Genomic DNA, 13,834 nt, shown 5'->3' on the forward strand with positions numbered 1-13,834 from the left:
TTGTCACGTGGAGAGAGTGATGGTATTGCACTTATATTCGTTAAAAGTGCTTGCCAGCATCTCGACACTTGCTTACAGCAGCCAGAAGAATGTGATTCGGATTGATTGTATACGCGAAAGAAAGCGTATACACCGATAACGAATGTCTCCCTTTATGGGTACGTTAGTTGATTCCGGTGAAATACCACGGGAGAAAAACATCCTTACCAGCCTAGGGTTAGATAATTAGAGCGGGGGGCTTGAGCACAATTTTTTTTCCATTTGGAGAATGGGAACAACAGTTAAATGCCCAACTACAGCATGGCTTAAGCCTCAACTGACTCAGTTTTCTCAGTACAAATTGTACTATTCACTTATTGGCAGGTATTTACCAATAAGAAAGTAGTGCCATTTTTACTGAGAAAACTTAGTTAGTCGAGGCTTCAGCCATGCTGTAGTTAGGCATTCAACTATTGTTCCTATTCCCCAACTGGATAAAATTTTTTATTCAAGCCCTTCACTTTGATTATCAAACTTTAGTCGGGTAAGGACGCCTTTCACCTGTGGTAATTCATTGGAAACGACTTGCATATTATCCGTAAATAGAGACCTTCGTTATCAACGTAAGCGCTTACATTCACGTATACACTCTCCTTATTCTTTCAAGGTTGTTGTCACGTGGAGAGAGTGATGGTATTGCACTTATATTCGTTAAAAGTGCTTGCCAGCATCTCGACACCTGCTTACAGCAGCCAGAAGAATGTGATTCGGATTGATTGTCTACGCGAAAGAAAGCGCATACACCGATAACGAATGTCTCCCTTTATGGGTACGTTAGTTGATTCCGGTGAAATACCACGGGAGAAAAACATCCTTACCAGCCTAGGGTTAGATAATTAGAGCGGAGGGCTTGAGCACAATTTTTTTTCCATTTGGAGAATGGGAACAACAGTTAAATGCCCAACTAAAGCATGGCTTAAGCTTCAACTGACTCAGTTTTCTCAGTACAAATTGTACTATTCACTTATTGGCAGGTTTTAGTTATTTTCCATGATACAATCTTGTCATCATCACAGCCATATGAACTAGATCCTCTAAGAATCACATTTCAGGATTTTTGTAGCACATTTCTCAGTCCATGATGATAAAATGAAGACTGTAGAGACCCCAAATACACGATTAGGTAGCTCATTGAAGCGTTTCCTTTCCACCATGACTGATTCAAATTTTGCATTCGAGCCATCACGCAGTCTTCACTTCCAATCAGCCCAATCAAAAGCTAACACTTGTAAGCCAATCTCTTCCTCCATGGTGATCTAATGAAACCCAGTGGCAAACTCATAAATAGAATTTTCCATTACCACGCGTGTGGAACTATAGTTATTGGTGCGCCAATTGATTCCATTGAATTATTACAGTAGAAAAGCGGCCATTCTAATCTAGGGTTTGATAGTCCGAAGGGAAGTGAAGAATGCAAATGGCTGGGATACAAAGTTGTTATCCAGTCTGGGATTAAGAAAAACAATTTAATGCTTGGCTAACTACAGCATATCTGGTGCCTCTACTGATTCAGTTACTCGTGAAGACTGGACACTACGCTATTTTTGATTCGTTTCAATAATTTGTTCTGTCTAAATCTTGTAATAATGTTGTCAGACGAGCTATCGCAGGGCAGGGATAAAATTTACAGCAATGCAATTTTGAACCCTAAAAGCTTGGGAAGATAATGGTTGGTAGATTCAAATGATTTATGGATAGTTAACGCCGAATTTGCTCATAGTTTACTTTGCCTAACTTTGACACACCAGAGCAACTACAGCATGGCTGAAGCTTCGACTGATTTAGTTTTCTCAGTACAAATTGTACTAGTCACTTATTGGCAGGTTTAAGTTATTTTTCTTGATGCAATCTTGCCATCATCACAGCCATGTGCGTAGATCCTCTAAGAAATTACATTTCAAAAACTTTGCAGCATATTTCTTAGTCCATGATGATAAAACTGAGACTGTAGAGACTCTAAGTACACGACTATAGGTAACTCATTGAAGCCTTTCTTTTATCCCCATATCTAAATTTAAATTTTGCATTCGAGCCATCATGCAACCTTCACTTCCAGTCAGCCCAATCATCCCATAAATGGAGACATTCGTTATCGGCGTAAGCACTTTCATTTGCTTGTGTATATTTTTATCGTTTTATTCCTGCAAGCTTGTGAGCAAATTAAGAGAGTGTTGGTATTTCACTTATATTCGTTAAAAGTGCTTGCCAACATCTCGACTTGCTATTGAAAGCAGCCGGAAGAATGTGATTCGAGATGAGTGTGTATAGGCTACTTCGAATGGGAGTTCCAAACGCGCTTTAATGGAAATTCTATTTATGGGTTCGCTTCTGGATTCAATTGGATCACCAAAGGAAAAGAGCTTTCTTACAAGTGTATAGTTTGATGGGGCTGAATGGAAGTGGAGGTTACGTGATGACTCGAGTGCAAAATTGAAGTTCAGTCGTGGAATAGAAGGAACCGCCCAATGAGCTATCTATTCGTGTGCTTGGAGTCTCTACCGTCTTAGTTTTATCAGCAAGGACTGAGGAATGTGCTACAAAATTCCTTGTAACCGACCCTACTACCTTGTAGGGTCGCTGACGTTGAGGTAAGGAAAACTTGTGTATTCTTCCGTCACCTTCCTCCGATGGCTGGTTTCCTTACCTCTACGTCAGTGATTCACCTATGTTTATGCGGATTTTGTCTTTAATCGAGTCGTTCAATTATGGAGGAGACGCTACCTAGAATCGCACTTGACATGACCACGGTTCAAAAATATGGTTCCTGCTTTCATTTTATTTTTGTTGTTACCTCATTGAAAAACGCATTTATTCTGTTCCGAATTCTCCCTGTTTGGAAAATCTCTCTTAAATATTACTCTTGTATAATGTATAACGTTATATAATATGTATAATGTCCACCGCTATGGGTTGTTATCATTCTATTATTGGAAAAAATAAAATTTCATTTTGACAAAACAAGTTGACAAAACAAGAACTTTATTTCACGCTTTTGGACTAGTATATTGCTGCCGGCTTCGTTCTGCTTGACGGCTCCACAAAACAATAGCGGTGGTGTTCTGGCGTAGAGCTAGCAGGATTCCTTTCTGTGAGCTGCAGACACCCCTTAGGCGACAGAGATATCATCAAGTTCAAAAGTGTATCATCGATTCGAAAATTATCATTACGGTCGCGCGCGGATCATCATTTGATTTGGTCGGTACGTTTGGCTTTCCATACATTTGGCTTGCCATACTGAAAACCTTTGGCGGTCAAGAGACTAAAAGAAGGAAAAATGAAAGACAAACAAATTAATGTTCCCATGTGAATTGAGTTGAAAAGACTCGCCAAGAGACACGAAACACATTGTGTGAAGCAGAACAATAGAGTCTGGCGAAAAAAGCGGAAACAGCTAGATAAAAGAAGAGGATCTGCTCCAAAGCGCAGGTGTATTTACAAGCGATGAATATATGGAAAAATAAAAAGGCTGGCAACCAAGCAACCTGCTTGCGTGCCCACTATTTGACTCACGCCTCTTCTAAGTCTCTATCCATTATATATTTATAGAGATACAGGTAATGATGTGGAGAGTATAGAGCACCCAAATGAGTACGGTGGGTCCGTGGTCGGACTTGAGTGATGACATGGCAACCAGTCTACTTACGCTGGTTTAGGCACTAAATATAAAAAGGGGAAAAAATTAAAAAACATGATAAAAGGCGCAACCAAAACCAGAAAAAATAATGAGTATCGTAAAACTGAGCGAAATGGTGTGCTCGCTCCACTTATGAGAAAATTACACTTTAAAATAAAATAAATAAGACCAGAATAAGAAAAAAGGAAAGAAAAGCAACAAAAACAGTACAGGCACCATGTAGGTGTATAAATAAAAAAAAAAACAAATTACACGCCTATACTCTGGTTTTCTTTTTTAATTTTTTTTTGGGAGGGGACTAGGAGATGGGAAAATGAATTCATTCTATTCATATTTTTTTTCCTCTTTTTGCGCCTTTTTTTAAAACAGTTTTTGGCGTTGGTAAAGCGGTTTGAATCGTATTCATTAAAAAACAATAAAAAATGTTTATATTTCTTTCAATCTGTGTTTCTTCACTCTCGTCAGTCGTCAGTAAGTGTGTGCGACGAAGCGATAGGGTAGACTCCAAGGTAAAGTGGCCAGCTGAAGTGGCGGAGGCCGTGGTGGCGCCGTGGTTGCTACACGCGCGCATCCCCAGCGGTTCATCACCTAAAATCCTGGCAATTTTGCAGTTTGGACAAAAAAAAGAAAGAACTTAAATAGGCACTAACAGTCAATTAATCTCAAATTATCTTTAATCGCATTGCTCGACAGGTTCTCCATCATCATTCAGAACTTTAAGAATTCCCAGCTAAAACGTTTAAGAAGCCTTAGGAGATCCATCTAGGGCTCGGCCCCGATCGTTTTCGATCGGGGCGAACCGCGGTTTGCCAGCCAAAAATCACCAAACCGTCGGTTCGGTTTAGCCGTGTTTTACTTCGGTGCGGTTCTCGGTTTGGAATTCGGTCAAACCGGTGCGAACCGCCACCATTTTGATTTTTTTTTTTTAATTTGACGGAAATTTCTAATCAACCAATCAAATCGCGTTGAGCGTAAAGTGGCACCAATGGTTGCCAGGTGGGACCTGAGTTGAACTTCAAACTTTGACTAATTGACTTAATTGAGCCAGGTCAGGCTGTCAGGCATTGCTGTAATGGCCTAAATTATCAAACATGGCTAGAGATATGTTAAGTAGGCTATTCCAGCCACTAGTGCAGGCAGTGAGAGGGCGTTCAGCACTGGAAAAGATTATTTTGGAATTGCTAGGATGAGCCTTAATCCCGAGACTGTTGAAGCCCTCATCTGCCTGCGCTTCTGGTTTAAAGCCGGTTTGATCAACGAAATTGATTCACGTTCCCACAATCTGACTGAATTCGATATTGAAAACATTGACGAACGATGATTCAGAAAATTGTTGTAATGATGTGGGCAAAAATACAACTGGTTATTTACATAATTTACGACTTATACTGTTGTATAAACTGTGTAAAACTTGTGTAAACTTGTGCAAACTGCCGCGGTTTTAGGAAAAACCGTGGTGTGACCCGTAAGAACCGCGGTGTGACCCAACAAACTGCGGTAAAACCGCGGAAACCGCGGTGCGATCGGTTCCCAAAAATTGATAAACCGAACCGCACCGGTCTGCCTTTTTTAAAAAAGGAACCGCGCGGTTCGACCAAAATCGTACCCGATCGTCGTGGGGCCGAGCCCTATTCCATCTAACAAACAACATGGTCTCCACGTACGTACGGAGAGGTCCGTACCAGAAAACGGCACCATTTCCAGGGTTTTCATTGGCTCAGTGGGATGGTCATGTGACCATTCTTTCAAGCCACGCAGTGGTGGGTAGGCCCCTAGTCCCTACCCCCGAAATCTCAGCAGCCGCCGTCGCATTTGAATCGGCAATTGTTTGTTTTTTTCGTTTGTTGTCATTTTCGTTTTTAATGGCGGCCTGCTGTCATTTAAAATGAACAAGAATATTACTTTTAACGGTGTGTAAGGGCCCCTACTATGGCGGCCCGTAAACTGTAACCAGTGGCAACAAGCCATGGCCAGTGGCACCTACACGTATAAAAAAAATATTACTTTTAGAAAAGGGCCGACTGCTCGTGAAGAGAACGATGGAATTTATAGATTCTGGGGCGGATGGGTGAGTTGGATAAGGCGTCACTTGGTGTTCGGGGCACCTTGTGATCCGAGTTCAACTCGGATCGGAAGAGACTAAAGACTCGGAAAGAGTATTTAAAACACGTTTTGTACTAGGGAAGCATGATGTATGAATATGAAATCATGATGATTTGATTTATTTGATTTAGGGGATGAGTGCTGTGCTGCTGTTGCAGCAACTGGTCTTCTGTACAACGAAGACCTTCCGCACCGGCGTACGCAGTCGCACAAAGCTTTTTTTCCATATGAGCAGTGTAAATGTTGTAGTGTGTATTTTTGTGTGGAAGAGGGTGATGGAAGTAGAGGAGAGTGGGGGCAATTGAGACACAGGGCAATTGAAACAAAAATTGTTTCTCTCGCCGTATAAGAGGAATTTTCTTGGAAAAATTAGGGTTAATAGAATGAGGGGGTTTACAAGTTTAGAAAAATTTACGAGTTTTTTTATTCAAAACTTTTTAAGATATCTCGAAAAAACTGTTTTTTGTTCTCCGTCTGTTAAATTTGCGTTTTCAATTTTTTTGTTTTAACCCCTAAAACGCTGCGTTTTAGTAATAAAATTAGTTTCAGATGATTTGCAATTCATTTTTCTACAATTTAATTTCATTTAATTTTTCCCTGCACTCTTAAATAATTTTAAATAATTAGATGTAACGATGACCCTATTGCAGGGCAATTGAAAGTTGAAACACTTTGTTTATATTCCCTGTCTGCGAGTGGTTGCATTTTTTTTGCAAGTATTTGACGTAATTCATTTAAACAAATGTAAATCATCATGTTAACACAACTATAATACTTGTATTCGCTGTTTGGAATTTATTTTAAAAAGCATGTTGCTTAATGGTTTTTTTTAAATTTAATTATTTAAATATTTTAAACTAAATTACGATCTACTTTAAGCATATTTTAAAAATCTATATATCGCAATGTACCTAATGGTAAAATTTGATCACACTAGCAGTTGTGGCTGCTGAGATATCGTGATTTTCATTTTATGTGGGTATGAAGAAGCTTCCTTATGGGAAAACCCACGTTGCAATTGCGTCGACACACCGTTTCAATTGCCCTGCTACCATGGCAATTGAAATACTCGAAGCGACCTCAGTTTTTTACAATTTACTACTATTAAAATTAATCTTTTCTCATAACAAAAAATATCGTTTAGTAGCTGAGATAATAGGCTACAACTCTATATAATTTTTATATTGAACTTTTTAGTTTTTTTTTCAAGAAATACAAAAAACCCAAAAGTGTATAAATTGCCCCCACTCTCCCCTACCATCATTTTTATGCTCGGATTGAGTGACCGCCTTTTTGTTAGGAAGAGGTGTGAACTGTCCGTGTAGTGGTGCGTGCCCGGATGTGGAAGGAACTCTGCTCACCTCCAAAATGTTTTAGTGTAAAATTTTACTTAGATAACCATAGTTTTGGTACTATAAATTACAATAATAGTAACCCCTTCCTTACACCCATTATGGCGGCCATTTTAATTACGCGCCTAATTCAAATATAAATGCAATCTACAATTAAAACCTAAATCGAAATCTTTTATGGCAGTGCAGGTAACCAATATCCAATCTCTCTAGACTTAAGCATGACAAAACACGATAGGCAAACAGAAACAATGTATTTTAATTGTGGCTCAAATTAAAAATTAAAAATTGAGTCATAAAAATTTTATCCATTGCTGTCATGCATTAAAAAATAGTAAATTTAAAGTAAAAAACAATTGATTTATGAAAATGAAAATGCATCGTTTATTGTCCACAACACACAATAAACTATATAAATTGTTTCAGTTACTTTAAAGACAATTTACTAAATAAAATAAAACAATGTGATAAAGTAATTGGTATAACATGATAAATACTTTGATTGTTACCCTTGAGAATTGTTGATAGCTCCTATGATATTTAGAAACAAGGGCCATCCAAAAGAGATTATGTCACCAGAGCTGTGCAGCAAATGGAGCACACAATCAACTTGCTTTTGCTGCACGTCTGCAAAACTGGTACTAGACAGCTCATTTAATGGTGATATTAACAACGTCTTCAATCTCTGTAAAATTAATAAGGGATAGAGTTCACTATTCTTCAACTGCCTAAACACAAATAGCCCAACTGTTTCGGAGAGTTACCTGGTTTTCTTTTAAAGGGGTAGAATAATCATATTGAATTACTGATCTAACTAACGTAGTAATGACATCTATTCCCCATTCTCTCAAGCGGTTAAGTGGGTGAATGATGACTTCAAGCAGGTGATTTGTTATAGGACGCCAAAGAACTTCTACCCTGTTCAGATTTACAAGACCAGTTGCCAACAGTTTTACTACGGCAAAAAGTGAGAGCTCCTGCAGTAAATATAGAAGGAGTTCAATCTATTAGAATTCAATCTACTTTTATCCAGATTGAAGTTGTACAAACCCTGTTAGTAAAAAAATCTGGTAAAAAAATCTCAGATACAATTAATTAGATTTAAATTATGCCTGTTTGAAAGGTACCAAACTCTCAGGTCAGTTTATCTAAAAAAACAAAAAAGCTGAAAAAGTAAAAAAGAGTATTTAAAACACGTTTTGTACGAGGGAAACATAATATATGAATTTGAGATCATGATGAACATGATGATATAAGAATATAATTATCCCTGAGTGTAAATATTGAAATACTTTAGTATTTTAATATTACCGAAGGTATTACCGGATTTATGCCCGATTAATTTACAATACGGGCACAAAAAAAAGAGGAGGAAAGATAAGGGGGAGGCAAGGGGGAGGGACAAGGGGGAGGGACGAGGAGGGAAAGGAGCTGCACCCAGACCAAAACCGGGTTCCGGAGAAATTCGGCGGAAAAAAGGCGGCAAAATTCATAAGAACCGTTTATAAAATTCGGGGAAACGGGCCTTTTTCCGCTGAAATTTTAGCGCACTGTCGCCATGTTTGACCGTGAATAACTTGTGTACGTCAAATCGGATCGCCCTACGAATGGGAAAATGACATATTAAGCCGGGCAGGAGCAGCTGGACCGTGAAATCCGCGTGAAAATCAGACATGCCGAAACCGGCCGAGTCAGCTACCGGAAGGAGCGGTCGCACGGCTCCTCATCGGGTACCGCTGGATAGAGCGCAATCACGCGATGGAAGCTGTCGAAAAATTTTCGCGATCCGACGCACCGTTCAGCCGCTATGAATTTTTGAAAATCAATTCCGAACGCGGCTGCGCTTTTGACGTCGAATTCCTAGAATTGGCAGGTAGAGGCCCATCATCATTTTTCGAGCTTTAAAAATCGTCTGCGGCCGAACGGTGTATCCGATCACGGCGGGACCTTCACCATCGGAACGACCTCGACGAGCCGCATCCAATGATACCGGTTTCGTGATCATTCGTGACCGAAAAAATATTTTGATAGAAAAAATCACATGGGGGTTGGACGCAATGGGATAGACGAGCCAGGCACTTGTGGGAGTCGGGGAATTGGTGTGAACGAGCAAAATAAATCATAACTCCCGAACGGTACCGTTGCTAGCACTGACATTCATACTGACGGAATCAGCGTGAGCCAACGCATCGAACGGTGTCCAACCCGTCATGATTAAAAAATATAAAAAATACAAGAAGGAAAGAAGGTCAGCTTGGGGTCAAGTAATTAACCAGCGCCTCACTGCTCCATTTTCCAAGAAAACGAAAGAAAAATTTACAAACATACACGCCAATCTCAGCAGCGGATCGTCGAACGCACCTGCAATAGCCACTGATGAACGCGGCTCGTTTTCACCATCATTTTGTTTCACAATTCCAGATTTAATTTACACGAAGGTATTGTGCTATGCACGTCTTGTCCCTGAGTGTAAATATTGAAATACTTTAGTATTTTAATATTACCGAAGGTATTACCGGATTTATGCCCGATTAATTTACAATACGGGCACAAAAAAAGAGGAGGAAAGATAAGGGGGGAGGCAAGGGGGAGGGACAAGGGGGAGGGACGAGGAGGGAAAGGAGCTGCACCCAGACCAAAAACCGGGTTCCGGAGAAATTCGGCGGAAAAAAGGCGGCAAAATTCATAAGAACCGTTTACAAAATTCCGGGAAACGGGCTTTTTTCCGCTGAAATTTTAGCGCACTGTCGCCATGTTTGACCGTGAATAACTTGTGTACGTGAACTCGGATCGCCCTACGAATGGGAAAATGACAAATTAAGCCGGGCAGGAGCAGCTGGACCGTGAAATCCGCGTGAAAATCGGACATGCCGAAACCGGCCGAGTCAGCTACCGGAAGGAGCGGTCGCACGGCTCCTCATCGGGTACCGCTGGATAGAGCGCAATCACGCGATCTCAGCTGTCGAAAAATTTTCGCGATCTGACGCACCGTTCAGCCGCTATGAATTTTTGAAAATTAATTCCGAACGCGGCTGCGCTTTTGACGTCGAATTCCTAGAATTGGCAGGTAGAGGCCCATCATCATTTTTCGAGCTTTAAAAATCGTTTGCGGCCGAACGGTGTATCCGATCACGGCGGGACCTTCACCATCGGAACGAGCTCGACGAGCCGCATCCAATGATACCGGTTTCGTGATCATTCGTGACCGAAAAAATATTTGGATAGAAAAAAATCCCATGGGGGTTGGACGCAATGGGATAGACGAGCCAGGCACTTGTGGGAGTCGGGGAATTGGTGTGAACGGGCAAAATAAATCATAACTCCCGAACGGTACCGTTGCTAGCGCTGACATTCATACTGCCGGAATCAGCGTGAGCCAACGCATCGAACGGTGCCCAACCCGTCATGATTAAAAAACATCTAAAAATACAAGAAGGGAAGAAGGTCAGCGAGGGGTCAAGCAATGAACCAGGGCCTAACTGCTCCATTTTCCAAGAAAACCAAACAAAAGTTTACAAACATGCACGCCAATCTCGGCAGCGGATCGTCGCACGCACCTTCAACAGCCACCAATGAACGCGGCTCGTTTTCACCATCATTTTGTTTCACAATTCCAGATTTAATTTACACGAAGGTATTGTGCTATGCACGTCTTGTCCCTGAGTGTAAATATTGAAATACTTTAGTATTTTAATATTACCGAAGGTATTACCGGATTTATGCCCGATTAATTTACAATACGGGCACAAAAAAAAGAGGAGGAAAGATAAGGGGGAGGCAAGGGGGAGGGACAAGGGGGAGGGACGAGGAGGGAAAGGAGCTGCACCCAGACCAAAACCGGGTTCCGGAGAAATTCGGCGGAAAAAAGGCGGCAAAATTCATAAGAACCGTTTATAAAATTCGGGGAAACGGGCCTTTTTCCGCTGAAATTTTAGCGCACTGTCGCCATGTTTGACCGTGAATAACTTTTGTACGTCAAATCGGATCGCCCTACGAATGGGAAAATGACATATTAAGCCGGGCAGGAGCAGCTGGACCGTGAAATCCGCGTGAAAATCAGACATGCCGAAACCGGCCGAGTCAGCTACCGGAAGGAGCGGTCGCACGGCTCCTCATCGGGTACCGCTGGATAGAGCGCAATCACGCGATGGAAGCTGTCGAAAAATTTTCGCGATCTGACGCACCGTTCAGCCGCTATGAATTTTTGAAAATTAATTCCGAACGCGGCTGCGCTTTTGACGTCGAATTCCTAGAATTGGCAGGTAGAGGCCCATCATCATTTTTCGAGCTTTAAAAATCGTTTGCGGCCGAACGGTGTATCCGATCACGGCGGGACCTTCACCATCGGAACGAGCTCGACGAGCCGCATCCAATGATACCGGTTTCGTGATCATTCGTGACCGAAAAAATATTTTGATAGAAAAAATCCCATGGGGGTTGGACGCAATGGGACAGACGAGCCAGGCACTTGTGGGAGTCGGGGAATTGGTGTGAACGGGCAAAATAAATCATAACTCCCGAACGGTACCGTTGCTAGCGCTGACATTCATACTGCCAGAATCAGCGTGAGCCAACGCATCGAATGGTGCCCAACCCGTCATGATTAAAAATATATAAAAAATACAAGAAGGAAAGAAGGTCAGCTTGAGGTCAAGTAATTAACCAGCGCCTCACTGCTCCATTTTCCAAGAAAACGAAAGAAAAATTTACAAACATACACGCCAATCTCAGCAGCGGATCGTCGAACGCACCTGCAATAGCCACTGATGAACGCGGCTCGTTTTCACCATCATTTTGTTTCACAATTCTACATTTAATTTACACGAAGGTATAGTGCTATGCACGTCTTGTCCCTGAGTGTAAATATTGAAATACTTTAGTATTTTAATATTACCGAAGGTATTACCGGATTTATGCCCGAAAATTTACAATACGGGCACAAAAAAAAGCATACATGAGGAAAAAAAAAGAGGAGGAAATATAAGGGGGAGGCAAGGGGGAGGGACAAGGGGGAGGGAAGAGGAGGGAAAGGAGCTGCAGCCAGACCAAAACCGGGTTCCGGAGAAATTCGGCGGAAAAAAGGCGGTAAAATTCCTAAGAACCGTTTATAAAATTCCAGGAAACAGGCCTTTTTCCGCTGAAATTTTAGCGCACTGTCGCCATGTTTGACCGTGAATAACTTGTGTACGTCAACTCGGATCGCACTACGAATGAGAAAATGACAAATTAAGCCGGGCAGGAGCAGCTGGACCGTGAAATCCGCGTGAAAATCAGACATGCCGAAACCGGCTGAGTCAGCTACCGGAAGGAGCGGTCGCACGGCTCCTCATCGGGTACCGCTGGATAGAACGCAGTCACGCGATCTTAGCTGTCGAAAAATTTTCGCGATCCGACGCACCGTTTAGCCGCTATGAATTTTTGAAAATTAATTCCGAACGCGGTTGCGTTTTTGACGTCGAATTCCTAGAATTGGCAGGTAGAGGCCCATCATCATTTTTCGAGCTTTAAAAATCGTTTGCGGCCGAACGGTGTATCCGATCACGGCGGGACCTTCACCATCGGAACGAGCTCGACAAACCGGATCCAATGATACCGGTTTCGTGATCATTGGTGACCGAAAAAATATTTTGATAGAAAAAATCCCATGGGGGTTGGACGCAAGGGGATAGACGAGCCAGGCACTTTTGGGAGTCGGGGAATAGGTCTGAACGGACAAAAAAAATCATAACTCCCGAACGGTACCGTTGCTAGCGCTTAAATTCATACTGCCGGAATCAGCGTGAGCCAACGCATCGAACGGTGCCCAACCCGTCATGATAAAAAACATAAAAAAATACAAGAAGGAAAGAAGGTCAGCTGGGGGTCAAGTAATTAACCAGTGCCTCACTGCTCCATTTTCCAAGAAAAAAAAAAAAAAATTTATAAACATACACGCCAATCTCGGCAGCGGATCGTCGCACGCACCTGCAATAGCCACCGATGAACGCGGCTCGTTTTCACCATCATTTTTTTTCACAATTCTAGATTTAATTTACACGAAGGTATAGTGCTATGCACTTCTTGTCCTCCCGGTCGACGACATCTATCAGCATTTAACGATTACAAGATGCAAGAAGATCTCTGCAGCTATTTCATGCTAATCGACACTACGGAGAAAACACACACAGCTTTCCATGTGCAATTGGTATATTGTAAGGGAATTGTTAAGGATTCTCACGATACCACCGGCCATCTTCCACATCAGGGTCTTGTCCCAAGAGACTTTCTGTTAACAGTTTTTCTAGCATCCCTCTGAATCTTAAACTGCGAAAGACGCTTTCCCACGAACCAACACAGCAACCGCTTAACGATCCTGTAAAAAGATTATTGTATTTGCCCATTGGTTTGTTTTGCCCACTGTGATATTTGTGTCGCAATGTGGTTGAAACGTTTAGTCGACATTTGCCTTCGTCTCTTGGGGCTTTTAGCATTTTATTTTCGATGCGAAGGCGCTCGACGGTCAGTCGAATTTCAAACTCGGAGCGATCGAGTGTTACTTGATAATTAGCTGACAAATACCGGGATCTGCTTATCAGCCTTATCTTTCAACGAGTCACGAATTTACGTAAATTTGAGTTCATATCCAGTAGATTTGCATTATCTTCAGTGTACATAAAACGCAAGAGAGTAGGGGAAATGGCGGAGGAGATCGGGAGCTCAAACTATT

General features: G+C 41.8%; 1 long non-coding RNA gene across 1 annotated transcript; it reads right to left on the reverse strand.

Moving 5' to 3' along the window:
- Positions 1 to 7,638: 7,638 nt before the first annotated feature.
- Positions 7,639 to 8,253, reverse strand: LOC123468043. The gene is made up of 2 exons (XR_006642070.1): positions 7,893 to 8,253; positions 7,639 to 7,813 (listed from the first exon to the last, which is right to left on the reverse strand). It is a non-coding gene; the product is annotated as an uncharacterized LOC123468043 (long non-coding RNA).
- Between the last annotated feature and the right edge of the window lie 5,581 nt (positions 8,254 to 13,834).

The sequence above is a fragment of the Daphnia magna genome, unplaced genomic scaffold (genome assembly GCF_020631705.1).
Source record: "Daphnia magna isolate NIES unplaced genomic scaffold, ASM2063170v1.1 Dm_contigs270, whole genome shotgun sequence".
Classification (NCBI taxonomy): Eukaryota; Metazoa; Arthropoda; class Branchiopoda; order Diplostraca; family Daphniidae; genus Daphnia; species Daphnia magna.